The sequence below is a fragment of the Petromyzon marinus genome, chromosome 23 (genome assembly GCF_048934315.1).
Source record: "Petromyzon marinus isolate PM22_M1 ecotype Great Lakes invasive population chromosome 23, UKy_Petmar_22M1.pri1.0, whole genome shotgun sequence".
Lineage (NCBI taxonomy): Eukaryota > Metazoa > Chordata > Hyperoartia > Petromyzontiformes > Petromyzontidae > Petromyzon > Petromyzon marinus.
This window is the reverse complement of record NC_133689.1, coordinates 17,621,684-17,629,885: the sequence shown is the minus strand read 5'-3', so window position 1 is coordinate 17,629,885 and position 8,202 is coordinate 17,621,684. Positions and strand designations below refer to the sequence as shown.

Sequence of the window (8,202 nt, the reverse complement as noted above, 5' to 3'; positions counted from 1 at the left end):
TCACCCCTACAATAGCCACGCTCACCCTTACACCATCCACGCTCACCTCTACAACATCCACGCTCACCCCTACACCATCCACGCTCACCACTACGCCATCCACGCTCACCACTACACCATCCACGCTCACCCCTACACCATCCACGCTCACCAATACACCATCCACGCTCACCCCTACAATAGCCACGCTCACCCTTACACCATCCACGCTCACCTCTACAACATCCACGCTCACCCCTACACCATCCACGCTCACCACTACGCCATCCACGCTCACCACTACACCATCCACGTTTACGCCTACAACACCCACGCTCACTCCGGCAACATCCACGCTCACCCCTACACCATCCACACTCACCCCTACAACATCCACGCTCACCCCTACAATAGCCACGCTCACCCTTACACCATCCACGCTCACCTCTACAACATCCACGCTCACCCCTACACCATCCACGCTCACCACTACGCCATCCACGCTTTCCCCTATACCATCCACACTCACATCTACAATGTCCATGCTCACTCATATAACATCCACTCTCACCCCTACACCATCCACGCTCACCCCTACAACATCCACGCTCACTCCTGCAACATTCACGCTCACTCCTACACCATCCACGCTCACCTCTCCAACATCCATACTCACCCCGACACCATCCACTCTCACCGCGACACCATCCACTCTCACCCCTACAACATCCACGCTCACTCCTACACCATCCACGCTCACCTTTACAACCTCCACGCTCACCTTTACAACCTCCACGCTCACCCCCTACACCATCTACGCTCACTCCTGCAACATCCACTCTCACCCCTACAACATCCACGCTCACCCCTACACCAGCCACGCTCACCCCTACACCATCCACGCTCACTCGTACACCAGCCACGATCACCTCTCCAACATCCATACTCACCCCGACACCATCCACTCTCACCGCGACACCATCCACTCTCACCCCCCACTCCATCCACGCCCCCTACTTGGGTGTCTGTATATACATCTGGGGTTATGTGTTTCCTCTCTCTCGTAAATTTAGCTCTTCTGTACCTGATGATGGCTGCTTGTGTTGCAACCGAAACGTCGTACGCTATTGTTATTTTATTATTTTTTATTTATACGTGACTTTACCGAAAAAAACAAAGAGTAATTCTTGCAGTCACGAAAGCTTCGAATCAAGTCTGAACCACCTCTAAGGGAGGTATTAGGTCTGTGTCTTTGTGTTGTCTCTGCTTGTGCATCTGCCTTTGTGTCTTGGCTTGGATTTGTGTCTCTGTGCTGTCTCTGCCTGTGTGTGGGCCTTGGTGTTTCCAAGTGTGTGCTGCCGTGCCCCCTTTGTTCCATGCATACCTCATGCTAATTTGTCCCATTGTCTCTCAGCCTCACCTTCTCTGCCTATTTAAGGCGACTTCACTGTGTGCGTGTCTGTGCTGGTTCACTCTACTTGGATGTCTATGTGTGTGTGTGCGCAGTCTGTATTTTAAATTTCATACTTAACTTGCAATTTAACAATCTTTGAAATAGCGTAATCAACCAGACTATGCGTTAATTGTGTTTTGACCGACCGTCTGTGTTGCTTTATATGGTTTCCAAATTATGCTAAACCCTGATTGTTTGGTATGCTTCTCTCTCTGTTGTACCCTGTTGTATCTGTATTAGTTCCCCCCTACTTGGGTGTCTGTATATACATCTGGGGTTATGTGTTTCCTCTCTCTCGTAAATTTAGCTCTTCTGTACCTGATGATGGCTGCTTGTGTTGCAACCGAAACGTCGTATGCTATTGTTATTTTATTATTTTTTATTTATACGTGACTTTACCGAAAAAAACAAAGAGTAATTCTTGCAGTCACGAAAGCTTCGAATCAAGTCATCCAGACTGTTTGATGCCACTCTTTTGGGGATCAACCAGGAGCACAGAATAAAGGTTTTATGAGCGATGACCTCCAAAAGTATAGTTGAATGTTGATTGTTTTATACATCTGAATGTGCGACAGGTCTTTGCAAGCATGGCCTACGACCATATCACCCTGAATGCGCCCGATCTCGTCTGATCTCGGAAACTAAGCAGGGTCGAGTCTGGTTAGTACTTGGATGGGAGACTGCCTGGGAATACCAGGTGTTGTAGGCTCTTGTTTACTTGGATCTGGATGGCTCGCTTTTTACACTTCGACTCATCCAGTGAGTGCCCCTGCCAATTTCACGTCGATATGGTGTACTGCATTGGGATCAATATTTTCTTGTAAAATAATGTTTGATGCCACTCTTTCGGGGCTCAACCAGGAGCTCAGAAACAGGTCCCTGCAGGGTGGGCTGGTAGGACAAGTCTCTGCGCTGTCTATTACTGATTTTATACACCCAACAGCACGAGATTTCACTTCGTTAAAGTATTGAAAGGGGACGGACGGACGTACGGACACATTAATCTATTGCAGGCTGGTACACTCAGTTTACAACTTCGTTCCTACCAGTATAAAGATTTTTTGAGCGATGACCTCCAGAAGTTATGTTGAATGTTGATTGTTTTATACATCTGAATGTGCGACAGGTCTTTCCAAGCATGGCCTACAACCATATCACCCTGAATGCGCCCGATCTCGTCTGATCTCGGAAGCTAAGCACGGTCGAGTCTGGTTAGTACTTGGATGGGAGACTGCCTGGGAATACCAGGTGTTGTAGGCTTTTGTATATTTGGATCTGGATGGGTCGCTTTTTACACTTCCACTCATCCAGTGAGTGCATCTGCCAATTTCACGTCGATATGGTGTACTGCATTGGGATCAATATTTTCTCGTAAAATACTGTTTGATGCCACTCTTTCGGGGCTAAACCAGGAGCTCAGAATAAACGTTTTCATGAGCGATGACCTCCAGTAGTATAGTTGAATGTTGATTGTTTTATACATATGAGTGTTGGACAGGTCTCTGCAAGCACGGCCTACGTCCATATCACCCTGAATGCGCCCGAACTCATCTGATCTCGGAAGCTAAGCAGGGTCGAGCCTGGTTAGTACTTGGATGCGAGACTGCCTGGGAATACCTGGTGTTGTAGGCTTTTGCATTGTTATATCTGGATGGGTCGCTTTTTACACTTCGACTCATCCAGACTGTTTGATGCCACTTATTCGGGGCTCAACCAGGAGCTCAGAATATACGTATTCATGAGCGATGATTTCCAGAAATATAGTTGAACTTTAATTGTTTTATACATCTGAATGTGTGACAGGTGTGTGCAAGCATGGCCTACGACCATATCACCCTGAATGCGCCCAATCTCGTCTGATCTCGGAAGCTAAGCAGGGTTGAGCATGGTGAGTACTTGGATGGCAGACTGCCTAGGAACACCAGGTGTTGTAGGATTTTGTATTTTTGGATCTGGATGGGTCGCTTTTTACACTTCGACTCATCCAGTGAGTGCACGTGCCAATTTCACGTCGATATGGTGTACTGCATTGGGATCAATATTTTATCGTAAAATAATGTTTGATGCCACTCTTTCGGGGCTCAACCAGGTGCTCAGAATAAAGGTTTTATGAGCGATGACCTCCAGAAGTATAGTTGAATGTTGATTGTTTTATACATCTGAATGTGCGACAGGTCTTTCCAAGCATGGCCTACGACCATATCACCCTGAATGCGCCCGATCTCGTCTGATCTCGGAAGCTAAGCAGAGTCGAGCCTGGTTAGTACTTGGATGGGAGACTGCCTGGGAATACCAGGTATTGTAGGCTTTTGCATTGTTGTATCTGGATGGGTCGCTTTTTACACTTCGTCTCATCCAGTGAGTGCACCTGCCAATTTCACGTCGATATGGTGTACTGCATTGGGATCAATATTTTATTGTAAAATACTGTTTGATGCCACTCATTCGGGGCTAAACCAGGAGCTCAGAATAAACGTTTTCATGAGCGATGACGCCGACGTGTTCAGTGAGCACGATTCGGATGTGGGCCGGACTGACCTTGTTAAGCACCAAATTGACACCGGTGCCGCCCGACCAATTAAACTCCCCGCATACCGAGTGGGCGCGCCTGAACGGGCCCAGATTAAAGAGGCCATCGTGGAAATGCTCCGAGATAACATAATCCTACCCTCAGCGAGCCCCTGGTCTGCCCCGGTGGTACTGGTGATGAAAAAGGATGGGTCGACCCGATTTTGTGTTGATTACCGAAAGTTGAACGCAGTCACCCTCGGCGATGCCTTCCCCATCCCCCGCATCGATGACACCTTTGACAGCCTCGCGGTGGCGTGGTATTTTTCCACCCTCGATCTAGCATCCGGGTACTGGCAGGTGGATATGGCGGAGGAGGATCGGCCAAAGACTGCATTTACCAAACCGATGGGACTGTTTGAGTTTCGGATACTCCCGTTCGGACTCACTAATGTGCCTGCGACGTTCCAGTGGTTGATGGAGCTGGTGATGCGGGGCTTGCAGTGGGAACAGTGCCTAATTTACCTGGTTGACGTGATAGTGTTCAGTATATCTCTGTCTGAGGACTGGTCCAGGTTATGAGAGGTGTTCCAGTGACTGCGAGCAGCCCATCTCAAACTCAAGCCACGTAAGTGTTATGTTGCGCAGCACGAGGTGGGGTACCTTGGACACCGAATCAGCGAGGCAGGGTTGCGCACCGATCCGGAGAAGGTACGCGCCATAGTGGAATGGCCATGGCCAAGGAACCTGACGGAGATCAGGTCATTCTTGGGGCACGCCACCTATTATCGTCGATTTGTAAAGGGATTCAGCGAGATTGCACGCCCCCTCACCCAACTCACTTCCCCTAAGAACCCTTATCAGTGGACGGAGGCCGCCTGACGGCCTTCACCACCCTCAAAGACCACCTCACCCATACCCCCACCCTGGCTTTCCCGGATTTTTCCACTGATTTGATTTTGGACACCGACGCCTGCAGCTATGAGCTGGGCACGGTGTTGTCACAGGTGCAGGATGGGATGGAACGGGCCATCGCATACGCCAGCTGGACCCTGAGCAGGGCCGAGCTGAACTATTGCGTGACCCGTCAGGAACTGTACGCCGTGATCTTCACATGTAAACAGTTCTGGCCGTATTTGTATGGCAGAAAATGTCGGGTGCGGAGTGACCATTATGCTCTGCAGCTCCATCTCACATTCAAGAAATCGCAGGGGCAGATGGCCCGATGGCTGGCGCAGCTGCAGGAATACAACCTGCAGATCGAGTACCGGGCTGGGCGGATGCACGAAAATGTGGACACCTTGTCGAGGCAGCCCATGGTGTGCGCCGAGACGAGGGCAGAGGAGGCCTGCCCATGCTTCATGGGGGACGCTGCCAACAGGCAACGCCCCCCCGGGAGCGCACTGAGACTAACCCCCCTCTCGCGAGAGAGAGTGCAGTATGCGCCGCGGGAGACCCCTACAGAAGGAGCCGACGGACTGCCCCACCCTGACCGGGCGGATCCAAGAGGACGTCGGCTGCGCCTTCCCGGGCCTGGACGACGAGCAGTTGAGACAGACCCAGCAACGGGACCCGGATCTGGCGGCAGTGGAAGTGGCCCTGCGGGAGAAGAAGAGCACCCTACCAGGACCCTGGAGTGGTTTGTATGCCCGGTTGTGTGTGCAGAACGGGGTGGTAAGAGGGTGCATCTGTGTTCCCTCCCAGGTGCGACCCCAGCTGCTATGGCTGGTGCACGACCACCTGCTCGGGGGCCATGATGGGGAACGGCGCACTCGGGAGACCCTGCGTCGCCAATATCTCTGGCCCAAATTGGTGCAAGACGTGGCCGCCTGGGTACAGGACTACCGCGCGTGTCAGCAATGCGGGCCGAAACCGGCACAATATCAGGTACCCCTGAGGCCGTTCCGCGTCAGTCGGACAAACCAGCTGGTTGGGATCGACCTACAGGGGCAATTTCCGCGATCCCACCGGTGGAGTATTTCGCACGCTATCCCGTGGCGGTGGCCATCCCCGATAAGACGGCTCTTGTGGTGGTCTGGACATTCGTGGAGCACTACGTACTTAAGCACGGGATCTCCGAATGGGTCATTACCGAGCAAGGTAGTGAGTTCGAGGCAGAGCTGTTTCAGGCGCTGTGCCGCGAGTTCGGAATCCAGAAGGACCGAACCACGGCGTAGCACCCCCAGGTGAACGGTATGGTGGAGCGTATGAACCAGACCTTAGCTGGGAAGCTCAAATGCATGGTGGCCGCAACTCAGCAGGACTGGGACGAACACCTCCCCTATGCCCTGTTCTCCTACGCCACCACAGTACACACGTCTACGGGACAGACCCTGTTCCTAATGATGTGTGGCCGTGAGTCTCGTCTACCTGCAGATCTGCTGTTCGGCGTTCCCCCACTGCAACGGGATGAGGGGAGCCGCCCCGTGGAGCACCTGATGGAGACTCTGCGAGGGGCCCGGGGCGGGGCCTACCCACAAGGAGAGGCCGCGCATCGGCACCAAGAGCAGGGCGCCCGACCCCTTATGGAGCCCCCCTTCTACTCGGCGGGCTCTAAGGTGTGGCTATACACCCCTCGTGTCGGGGCTGGACAGCTGGGGAAACTGACCACCTACTGGCGCGGACCCTGGACCGTGGGGCGGCAGATCTCCCCCTGGACGGTGCTGATTCACAGCGGAGACAGGGGCCGAGAGATGGTGGTCAACGTCCGCCAATTAAAACCATGGAAGGCAGCCCCAGCGAGGGAGAACCCCGCAGTTTGGGTACCCCGAAATCCCGGGGTCCCAACACCCTCCATGCTCGGCCCCGAGGGGTCACGGCCCAGGCCAGGGGGGGCGGGGACGATGGCACCTAAACCCTGCTGCCTCTGAGTTTGTTCCCCAGCCCACAGGTGCCGAGGGACGAGAGGAGCCATTGGAATGGAGGAAGAGACCGCCGCTAAAAGCCCAAAAGACGGAGCCACCACCCCCGAGGCCAGCCACGAGGGCCGGGCGAGTCCCGCCGACCCCGCGGCGCTACCTCGTGGGGGCAACCCAGGCGAGATGCTCCAGTCAACCCAGGACGGAGACTGGCACCTCGGCGGGCTATGTGGTGCCATAGCAGCGAAGCCGCTCCGTCGGGGCCATGCCTGCAACGCCACCACGGGAGAGCGTGCAGGCCGAAGCTGCTTCTCCCTCACCATCCCCAAAATGAGCACACACAACACACACACCCCCCACGTAGGACCTCGTGGGGAAGTCACCTGGCCTCCAGGTTTTCACCCAGGGGCCTTCTTCGTAGGGACATCCCTCACGGTTTCCTGGGGCCAGGGAATTGGCCGACTTCCCCCAGGTTGAATTACACCACAGAGCCGTGAATTGACGTGCAATTGCATGCTCACGATAAGGCTACTCAGTCACCGCGGTTAGGTCCACACGAGCACCAGGGGAAGCATCCGATTGGCCGGAAAAGTACGCTTGCACGCCGTGGCCAATGGCAATGGCCCAACGGCGGCCCCTGTTGATGGGTAGAGAGGGAAGCAGACGTCTGTGAAGGCACCGAGGTGGGCGCACCAATGGCGGTGGGGTATCGCGGGTTAGCCGGGCAGACCTTTGATGTAGAGAGGGATAAAATGGGAGAGGAGAGCGACGATGGGGGTTCGCGTTCTCCTCAAATGAGCGATCGGAGCAGTCAGCTTGCCGGCCACTGGGTCGTCCGTGGGACGAGTCTCAGCGAAGCCAGGCCCCGCTCCCCGCAAGAACCTCGTGCAGCCTCGTCTCTCCGCGACGGCCCACGCATCGCAGGCGGAACGTGAGTACGAAAGCGAGAGTGGGGAGTTTCACTCCAAGGGGACGAGGTAGATCAGCTTTAGACCATCGGGAGATAGGTTAAACCTGCCCTGCTGACTCGGACTGACTCGGGTAATAGTAGCCCACAGACACGCCAGGAATAAATCGTCAGTGATCAACAAACCTTGTTATGTGGGCACATGGTGGTGTGAGTCCGCTCGTCGTGGTACGGGGATTTGCACGTGGGTAACTCTGTTGAGGCGGCCATTGTGTGCGGGCCCGACCGGGGTTCCTGCGTCGTACCCTGTGTTTGTGCGCGAGTGTGTATTTACCCACGTGTTTGCGCTCGCCCCTGCGCATAGCTCGTGATTAGCGTGTGTGTGTGGCGAGCGGCGGCGGACTCGTACAGGGGCACGGGAGGTTACTCATCCGCCCTTGTGTTTAATGTGTGCGTTAGGTAGACAGGCGGCGTACACGCACAATTATCCATACTGC

At 54.1% G+C, this 8,202-nt stretch overlaps 4 non-coding genes and 1 pseudogene across 4 annotated transcripts; all 5 read left to right on the top strand.

Moving 5' to 3' along the window:
- The first annotated feature begins 2,022 nt into the window (after positions 1-2,022).
- Positions 2,023-2,141, top strand: LOC142926409 (5S ribosomal RNA). The gene has a single exon (XR_012943334.1). It is a non-coding gene; the product is annotated as a 5S ribosomal RNA (ribosomal RNA).
- A 432-nt stretch (positions 2,142-2,573) lies between these two features.
- LOC142926254 (5S ribosomal RNA) lies at positions 2,574-2,692 on the top strand. The gene has a single exon (XR_012943179.1). It is a non-coding gene; the product is annotated as a 5S ribosomal RNA (ribosomal RNA).
- A 253-nt stretch (positions 2,693-2,945) lies between these two features.
- Positions 2,946-3,064, top strand: LOC142927124 (5S ribosomal RNA). Its single transcript, XR_012944049.1, has one exon. It is a non-coding gene; the product is annotated as a 5S ribosomal RNA (ribosomal RNA).
- Positions 3,065-3,250: 186 nt separating this feature from the next.
- On the top strand, positions 3,251-3,369 carry LOC142928431 (5S ribosomal RNA; annotated as a pseudogene).
- Positions 3,370-3,621: 252 nt separating this feature from the next.
- Positions 3,622-3,740, top strand: LOC142925973 (5S ribosomal RNA). The gene has a single exon (XR_012942897.1). It is a non-coding gene; the product is annotated as a 5S ribosomal RNA (ribosomal RNA).
- The last annotated feature ends 4,462 nt before the right edge of the window (positions 3,741-8,202 follow it).